We start from the raw sequence: 8,965 nt of genomic DNA, 5'->3' as shown, positions 1-8,965 counted from the left end.
AACACATATACAAGGTTGCTAAAGCAAAGGTTTAATTTTTGTGGGGTAATTCTGGATTCTGATTGGTTGGTAGCAGAACGTGAATTAATTTGATTCGTCAGTTCCTAGCAGCATCGTTCATAAATAGAATCTTCCAACTGTGAGAGATCAAAAATATTGCAACCTTCTTAATGCCATATTCCGGGGTTCTACTGTATTTTAATTTCCCTGGTTTAGATAATGCATATCTTCGAAAAATAAATTACTAATTAGATACCACACATAAGTATTTTAAATACGTAAAAAAATAAGTAAATGTTGACAGAAACCATATGCCATTATGGCAGTCCGTTTCTGCTGAAAGTATTTTAATGTCAATCCTAAGAATAAGAATACATCTGTATGCAAGTTATGTCAAACCATTATATCAAGGGGTGACAAACCTTTACAACGACTAATTCGTAAAACCATCTTAGAAAAATTCATCCAGGAGAAGCAAAAGTTGCAAATGAGCAAAGGAAGTACAATGAATATTGAGGAATAGACATTTCTATAAATAAGTAGCAGAAACTACGAGCCTCCAACGAAGTAGCAAGCTACTATATGAATCAATATTGGCAAATAAGAAGATTTGGGATATTATTGACCACGGGTTACAAGAGATACATTTTCTGATATGAGAAACGATTTCTGTTGATATTTAATCATATTTTGTAACATCTGACATTAGATTTAATAGGTGTATTGCAAAACTTTGTCCACATTACAATGTTCAGTTATAAAAATTATTCACTGACAAAATAATTTCAGAGATATTTACAGAAGTAAAAATAAAATTCCAGTCGTCCTTTGATAAAATTAACATCATTTAGTTGGCTACAGACATTTCCATGCTTCCGTTCAGTCTTGAAAGACAAAGGATACCCCTTAGGGGCAGCAACGCGTGTAATTGTGAGGCAAGGGTTGCGCAATCTTCAACTACACCTCTCCTGAGTCGGCACCATCATTCCTTTGAAGTATCTCATAGCTTTTTCTTACTGTGAGGCTGAAATGGTAAATCCTCGTTTTTGTTGCAGTAACTCCCATGTGTAGTTGGTATTTGCGGCTAATTTTGGCTAATTTGCTCGTAAACTGAGATTAATATTCGACTTGATTATGTGGTGATTAGAAGAAATGCCTCCTTCGCAGTTTTTGACACTATTGATCCATTTTCTAATGATCATCATGTAGTCTAGTTAAGCAGTGTGTCCATCTGGATATGTGAACGTTCATAATTTTCCTTCTCTCGTTTGGAAACGAGTTCTGACAAAAATCAGATCATTTTCTATTAGAAAGTGTTCCATGTGTTATCCGTTTCTACTTGACGTCTTATGATATGCTAATTTTCAGCTGCCTAACTGTGTACTGAAATCGCCACCGACAATAGGTATTTTATGTTTTGGAACAGATTTGATGAGAGATGAAAGATCATCGTAAAAATCTATTATTTCTTATTCTTCTACAGCATTGGTTGGACTGTAACATGTTATGATACTTAGAGCAAGATTCCCATTGAAGGTCGCGACGGTAACACGTGACGTCATCTTTTCAACGCTGTTCAATGATTTCATGGCACAAGAGCTCAACAAAATTCCCACTCATCAGACCGTTGGGTTTTCTTTATTCTTGGGGCTGAGGCTGAAACAAATGTCTAACGTTTTCCAAAATCATGGTCCTTTAAGTTCGGATCATTGTGGAATAATAGATGTCCATATGCATTTATCACGTCTATATAATATTTGATTGTTGTTGCTATGAGTTCCGGTATCTGATAAACCAGCTGCTTTGGTGAAATGAAATAATTCAAGTTAAAAGAGGCGAACTCCACAGAAAAAAAACACCATCAAGCAAAAAAAAAAAAAAAAAACACCATCAAGCAAAAAAAAAAAAACACCATCAAGCAAAAAAAAAACACCATCAAACAAAAAAAAAACACCATCAAGCAAAAAAAAAACACCATCAAGCAAAAAAAAACACCATCAAGCAAAAAAAAAAAACACCATCAAGCAAAAAAAAAAAACACCATCAAGCAAAAAAAAAACACCATCAAGCAAAAAAAAACACCATCAAGCAAAAAAAAAACACCATCAAGCAAAAAAAAAAACACCATCAAGCAAAAAAAAACACCATCAAGCAAAAAAAAAAAAAACACCATCAAGCAAAAAAAAAACACCATCAAGCAAAAAAAAAACACCATCAAGCAAAAAAAAACACCATCAAGCAAAAAAAAAACACCATCAAGCAAAAAAAAAAACACCATCAAGCAAAAAAAAAACACCATCAAGCAAAAAAAAAACACCATCAATAGCAGAAACAACATCAAAACATATAAAGAAGTTAAGAAAGATTTAGCAACTACATATCTCAAAGAACAGTAGAACAACATATAGTCTCAAGTCGATAAAATCATAAATGATACCGAAAATAGAAAATCTTCACTTGCATGGCAAACAGTCAATAGCATTATAGGCAGACAAAAAGTAATTAAGAACACGATCAAAGCAAACAGCAAACGTTTGAGAGAAATGAAAATGTCATTTTTAAAATCTACTCAGCAAAGAATTCATTATAGTTGATTCCTCCATCTACATTAACCGCGAATACGAGTTAGCAATAAAAACTGGGGCATTAACTGAAAATTGATTGGGAATAGTTTGGAGGAAACTAAAAAAACAAGAAAGCAGCCGGTCTTGACAAAATTCCACCTTAACTATGGAAAACCGGTAGGTATAATAACCTCCTACTGTATTATCGTAACCAAGTTTACGATTAAGTCATTGACTGAAAGTTGCATACTGTTCTTCCCAAAGAAAGGAGATTTGAGTTAGACAAATAATCATAGCGGCATTTCGCTTGCACCAATAGCAGCAAAATTATACAATTGGAGGCTCCTCAACAGAATACAACCTGAAACGGAAGAGATGCTCAGAAGAAATCAGAATGGGTTCAGAAAAAAAGCCGCCCAACAATTACTTAAATTTTGACTGTTAAAAGAATTATTAAAGGATTAAATGCAAAGCAACTACGAACAACACTAATGTTTGTAGATTGTTTCGAAAGTTTTTGCTTCGGTTTATAAAAAAAGAATAAAACATATTTTGTTGACATATGGCATCCCTGAAGAAATCGTTTCAGCCATAATGATCCCATATAAGAATATCAAAACCATGGTGCGCTCTCCGGACGGCGACACTGACTTTTTTTATTATACTTTCACCCCCAAACAAGGCACGTTGCCACTTTAATGTAGGGGCTACTATCCGGGACCTAAGTTCTAGGGGTACTATGTAGGGAGTTTAGTAGCAAGATGTCTGTTTGCATTACACTTGAACTTCTGCATGTCAGTACAGTTGGGAAAGCAGGAAAACGGAAGAGAATTCCAAAGTCCTGCAGTTCTGGGGAAGAAGCTATTAGAGTAAACGGCTTTCTTACATCTAGGGATCTCAACTTTGTAGAGGTGGGACTTCGCTGCTTGTCGGGTTTGTAGGGGGTATTTTTGTCGAGGGGGTACGAGGGCTTGTAGTTCGTCAGAGCATCCACCATTAAAGTACTTGTAAAACAGGCAGAGGGACGCAACATTACCGGTGGGACAGGGGCTGAAGTTTAGATGACAGTTCGGGACCTATTAGGTTGTCTACTCTCTTTTGGACCCTGTCCAGGAGAGAGAGACTAGTAGCAGATGCAGTACTCCATACATAGGCGAATGGTGGCTTTATAGAGGTACAAGATACTTTCAGGCGTAAGTAACTTTCTCGCACGATAGAGAGAGCCCACCTTCTTTGCAGCAGCCTTAGCAATGGTCTCGATGTATCTATTCCAACTCATGTTTCCTGTGAACGTTAAGCCAAGGAGTTTAAACGAAGTGCTCTCATGTAAAGTATTGCAAGCCATAGCTATTGGTGGTTGGTAAGGTTTCATGTAATTATTAAAGGAAACGAGCTTTATCTTGGCAGCGTTGAAATTACTATCCATTTTTTAAAATAAAAACTGACGTACTACAGCGTGACACTCTGGCCACATTCTTATTGGTGATCTGTCTCGGGTACGTACTGAAACACTCTTTTGATCACTATGGGGAAGTATGGCCTAACATTGTCTCCAGCAAAAAGCAGATGATATCCAGCAAAAAAGATTGCCGATGTCGATTACGCTGACCGTCTGGCTTTTTTTAGTTGATGCCAACACAAAAATTGCTACATATCTTGGAAGAGTTAGCTGTCATGATTGAACTGCATACAAACGCAACTAAAACAGAATATATTTCCTTCCACCAAACCTGTAACCATTTCCCAAAAAAAGATGTCCACGTCAGAACAGTCAAGCCTTGGAGTGCACAATCAGCGGAAAGTTATAGTGCAGACGGTGCTGCTTTATGGTTCACCAGTAAAAAAAACTTGAAAGTAAGTTAGATGGAACTTACGCTAGAATTCTCCGGGAAGTGTTAAACTTAACTGGAAAACACACTAAATCATTAATCGTCTATATGGTTGATTGCCCAAGATCTCTTCAGTAATAATAGAAAAAAGAACACGACATGCCGGACATTGCTTCAGAAGAAAAGATAAGGTCGTCAGTGATGTGGTACTGTGGATGCTAAAGTAAGAAGACCTTTCGAGACGTACACAAAATTATTGGCAAAGAGACACTGGCTTACAACTTGAAGAACTTTCCAAAGACCATTAAACATAAAAAAAAAATGTGGAGAGAAAAGATTCAATTCGGTCCGGGCAACCCCTCCGATACGATGATGATGATGATTAAAGAATTAAACGGTAACATCTTGAGATTTGGAATATAGACGTTTGTCATTTATCTGTACATCCTCTGTAGTTATATTTAACAAACATCGAGCTTTATTGATGAAAGGATTTGTATAAATAAAGGGCAATTGAATAAACATATTTTCCCATATATATATATATATATATATATATATATATATATTATTTGTTTGTTTGTTTGTTTGTTTGTTTGTTTTTATTTCGCAACTCATCAGAGAGCCTGAATCTAGCGAGATTCGAAATCGAGACCCCATAGAAAGAAGCTTTAACTTCTATCACTTGGCTATCTCGCGCGACTGCTGAATATATCGCGATTTTACGTAAATGCCATTTATTTGTTTTTGTTTTGCTAGAATGAAACCTAAACTTTGCAAAACAAAAACAAATAAATAACATCTACGTAAAATCTCAAGATATTCAGCAGTTGCGCGAGATAGCCCAGTGGTAGAAGTTTAGTTTAGGCTTCTTTTCATGGAGTCCCGATTTCGAATCTCGCTAGATTCAGCCACTCTGATTAGTTGTAAATGACGAAACACGTGTCATTGGATAATTATACTTAAAAAAAACAACATATATATATATATATATATATATATATATATATATATATATATATATATATATATATAGTTATTGGTGAAAACGGCGACTTGCGTTCAATTAATGTTACCTAATTAATAGATTACGTAGTAGTGTGTTACGGGGTTAAATACCGTAAGAATTTATTTACCAATATGTGTATATTGTTTGTAATTATAATCCACGAGATAAGAGTCTCGCCCATATAATATTCACCAGCGTGGCTGAATCCAGCAGGACTCGAAAACAAAGCCCTTCCATTGAACTAGCACTCAATAGTAAAATATGTACCGCCTTTATTTTGTAGAAAAAATGTGTGTATGTTTTAACTGCGATTCTTCTGAAGGCAAAGAATTATACATGCCTACTAATTAATCGTATAACGACCAAACACGTGTTCATAGATTTATATATATAGAAGAAGTAGAAGAAGAATGTATATGTGTGCGTATGTGTGTATATATAAGCGTCTACTTCTGTATTAGTAGTTGTATATCGCCAGAACACGTGTCCGTGGATTTATATATAGAAGAATATATATATATATATATATATATATATATATATATATATATATATATATATATATATATATATATATATATATATATATAGGCCGAATTTAATTATTCGCGCACATTTTATTGAAGAGGATATATATAAAGTCCCCTAGTTTACCGAACGTTTTCGGTCTCGATTGACCATCGTCAGAGTTGTTCTTCCTGTGCATCCTACTACGATGATCAATTCGGTAAACTAGGGGACTTTATAAGAACTTTGGATCCCACAACAAAAATACTTGTACGAAAACAAGAATAATTCGAAAGAAAGATCATAAAAAGAAGAACGACGATCTTCTTCAATAAAATATGCGTGAATATATACACATATATATATATATATATATATATATATATAAAGTGCCGGCAAAAAGAAAGTCCGCACTTGTAATTTTTTCAAAAACTGCAAATTAAAGTTAAATTTAATGTAACTGTTTAAACAACCTATACCTCATTTGATTCGCCTTTTATTTCTCTATAATTTTACCTGTTCATAGTTGACTTTTAATTGAAATATTCTCGTGTTCACATCAATTTAAAAAAATAACTTCAAATTGAGGAAGCAAAAAGAAAGTTCACAGCAACAAATTCGCTTCAAGCCAGCTTAAATTATCGCCCCTAAATCAGTTTAAAATATCCACGAATAGGCAACAAAGCATCTCTAGTCGTAATTGTTGTTGTTTCAGGTTATACAATGTAACATTTAGTCCATATATCACGACTTTCTCTTAGTGATCGTCAGGAGCTCTTTAATCTCCACCTTTCTGGTTTATCCAATCGAGAAATCGGCCGCAGATTGAAATGTGATGCGAAAACGGTGCGAAATACTGCAAAAGCACCGGCAGTGTTCGTGATGTCCCATAAATCTGTTCGTACTAGAGAAGACAATGCTATCAAGATCCGCAGCCTAAGAAACAGATTTGAAACGGCTCCGCAAATCCAACAACAGTGCAATCTTGTTAAAAAGTGCTCTCTTTCTACTGTCAAGAACGGATTAAAGGAATTTAATTTGCGAGGATATGTTGTAAGACGCAAACCAATGATTTCTTTAAAGAACAGAAAGCGCCCTCTGGACTTCGTGAGATGCAATGAAGATCATGACTCTTCATATTGGTCAAAAGTGCTTTTTAGCGACGAAAGCAAGTTCAATAGGCTAGTCAGTGATGGTAGACAGTACGTTCGTCGGAGGAAAGACGAAGAATTTAATCCTAGGTGCTCAGTTTCAACACTGCAAGGTAGTGGAGGTTCAGTTTTGGTGTACCAATAGTCCAGGGCCTATAGTCCGCTTGCAAGGTCGAATTAATTTGACCAAGTACATTAATATGTTGACTGAGCATTTTCTACCCTACTTTGGTCGGAATTTGGATGATAATCCCATCTTCATGCAGGATAATGCTCCCATTCACACAGCTGGTAATGTCAAGAGGTTCCTGGAAGAGCATGATATTCCGTGTTTGGATTGACCTGCACAATCTCCAGACCTCAATACTATCGAAAAGGTATGGCATTATATCAAGCAACAGCTACGCAATGATAAAATTTCAAATTTGGAAGAACTTTGGACAAAAATTAAAGAAAAGTGCAATGCCCTTTCCCCGGACTATTGCTGCAGTCTAATTCATGGAATTCCAAAAAGAGTACATGCTGTCAAATTGCAGAAAGGCTATGCTACTACGTATTAACTAGTTCATTGTGTTCCTGTTGTATTTATGTTGCATTAATATCCTAAAGTAACATTTAAATAATAATTTTCCATTGTGCGGACTTTCTTTTTGCCTCCTCAATTTGAAGCTATTTTTTTTTAAATTGACCTGAACACTAGAATATTTCAATTAAAAGTCAAATATGAACAGGTAAAATCATAGAAGAATAAAATGCCAATCAAATGAGGTATAAATTATTTAAACAGTTATATTAAATTTAGCTTTTTAATTGTTAATTTTTGAAAATATTGCAAGTGCGGGTTTTCTTTTTGCCGCTTGTATATATATATATATGTGTGTGTGTGTGTGTGGATGACTATAAAAGCGCTCCCTTTTCAAGGGTCGAGTACTCTTCGTAACTGATATAGCCTGCTTCTGATTTACAGTAATGCAAAGCTCAACGCAAATAAACAAATGAAGCACTGTGGGAGTAGCAGCTAATGTTTTATATATGTTTTATATATGTTTTATATATGTTTCATATAAAACTTTGTAATGTTTTCTATAAAACTTTGTAATAACATTGCCAGGGCCGCTGCGAAAAAGGTAGGCTCTCTCTACCGTGCTTGAAAACTACTGACACCTGAAAGTATCCTGTACCTTTATAAGGCCACCATTCGCCCATGTATGGAGTATTGTTGTCGCATTTGGGCTGGTGCATCTGCTGCTAGTCTCTCGCTCCTAGACAAGGTTCAAAAGAGAGTCGCCAATCTGATAGACCCTGAACTGGCATCTAAGCTTCAGCCTCTGTCCCATCGACGAAAAGGTGCATCCCTCTGTCTGTTCTACAAGTATTTTAATGGTGAATGCTCTGACGAACTGCAGACACTTGTGTCCCCACGACGTAGACACCCTCGACAAACCCGACAGACAGCTAGATCCCACCCCCACACAGCAGAAATCTCTAGATGTAAAAGATCTTTCTACTCCAGTAGTTATACCAGAACCACTAGACTCTGGAATTCCATTCCAGGTCCCTGCTTCCCTAACTGTACTGACATGCAGAAGTTCAAGTGTAACGTGAACCGACATTTTGCTTTCCAAATCCCTACATAGTGGCCCAGTAGTTGCTGCCCCTGATAGTAGCCCCCTACACCAAAGTGGCAATGTGCCTTGTTTGGGGTGAAAATGTAATACAAAAAAAAAATTTTTTTTTTAAATAAAACTTTGTAATGTACTATACAAAACTTTGTAATGTTTTACATAAAACTTTATAATGTCTTATATAAAACTTTGTAATGTTTTATATAAAACTTTGTAATGTTTTACATAAAACTTTGTAATGTCTTATATAAAACTTTGTAATGTTTTATATAAAACTTTG

Source organism: Euprymna scolopes, chromosome 23, assembly GCF_053919585.1.
Source record: "Euprymna scolopes isolate OS-2025 chromosome 23, ASM5391958v1, whole genome shotgun sequence".
In the NCBI taxonomy this organism is placed as follows: Eukaryota; Metazoa; Mollusca; class Cephalopoda; order Sepiida; family Sepiolidae; genus Euprymna; species Euprymna scolopes.
Note: the sequence above shows the minus strand (reverse complement) of the source record.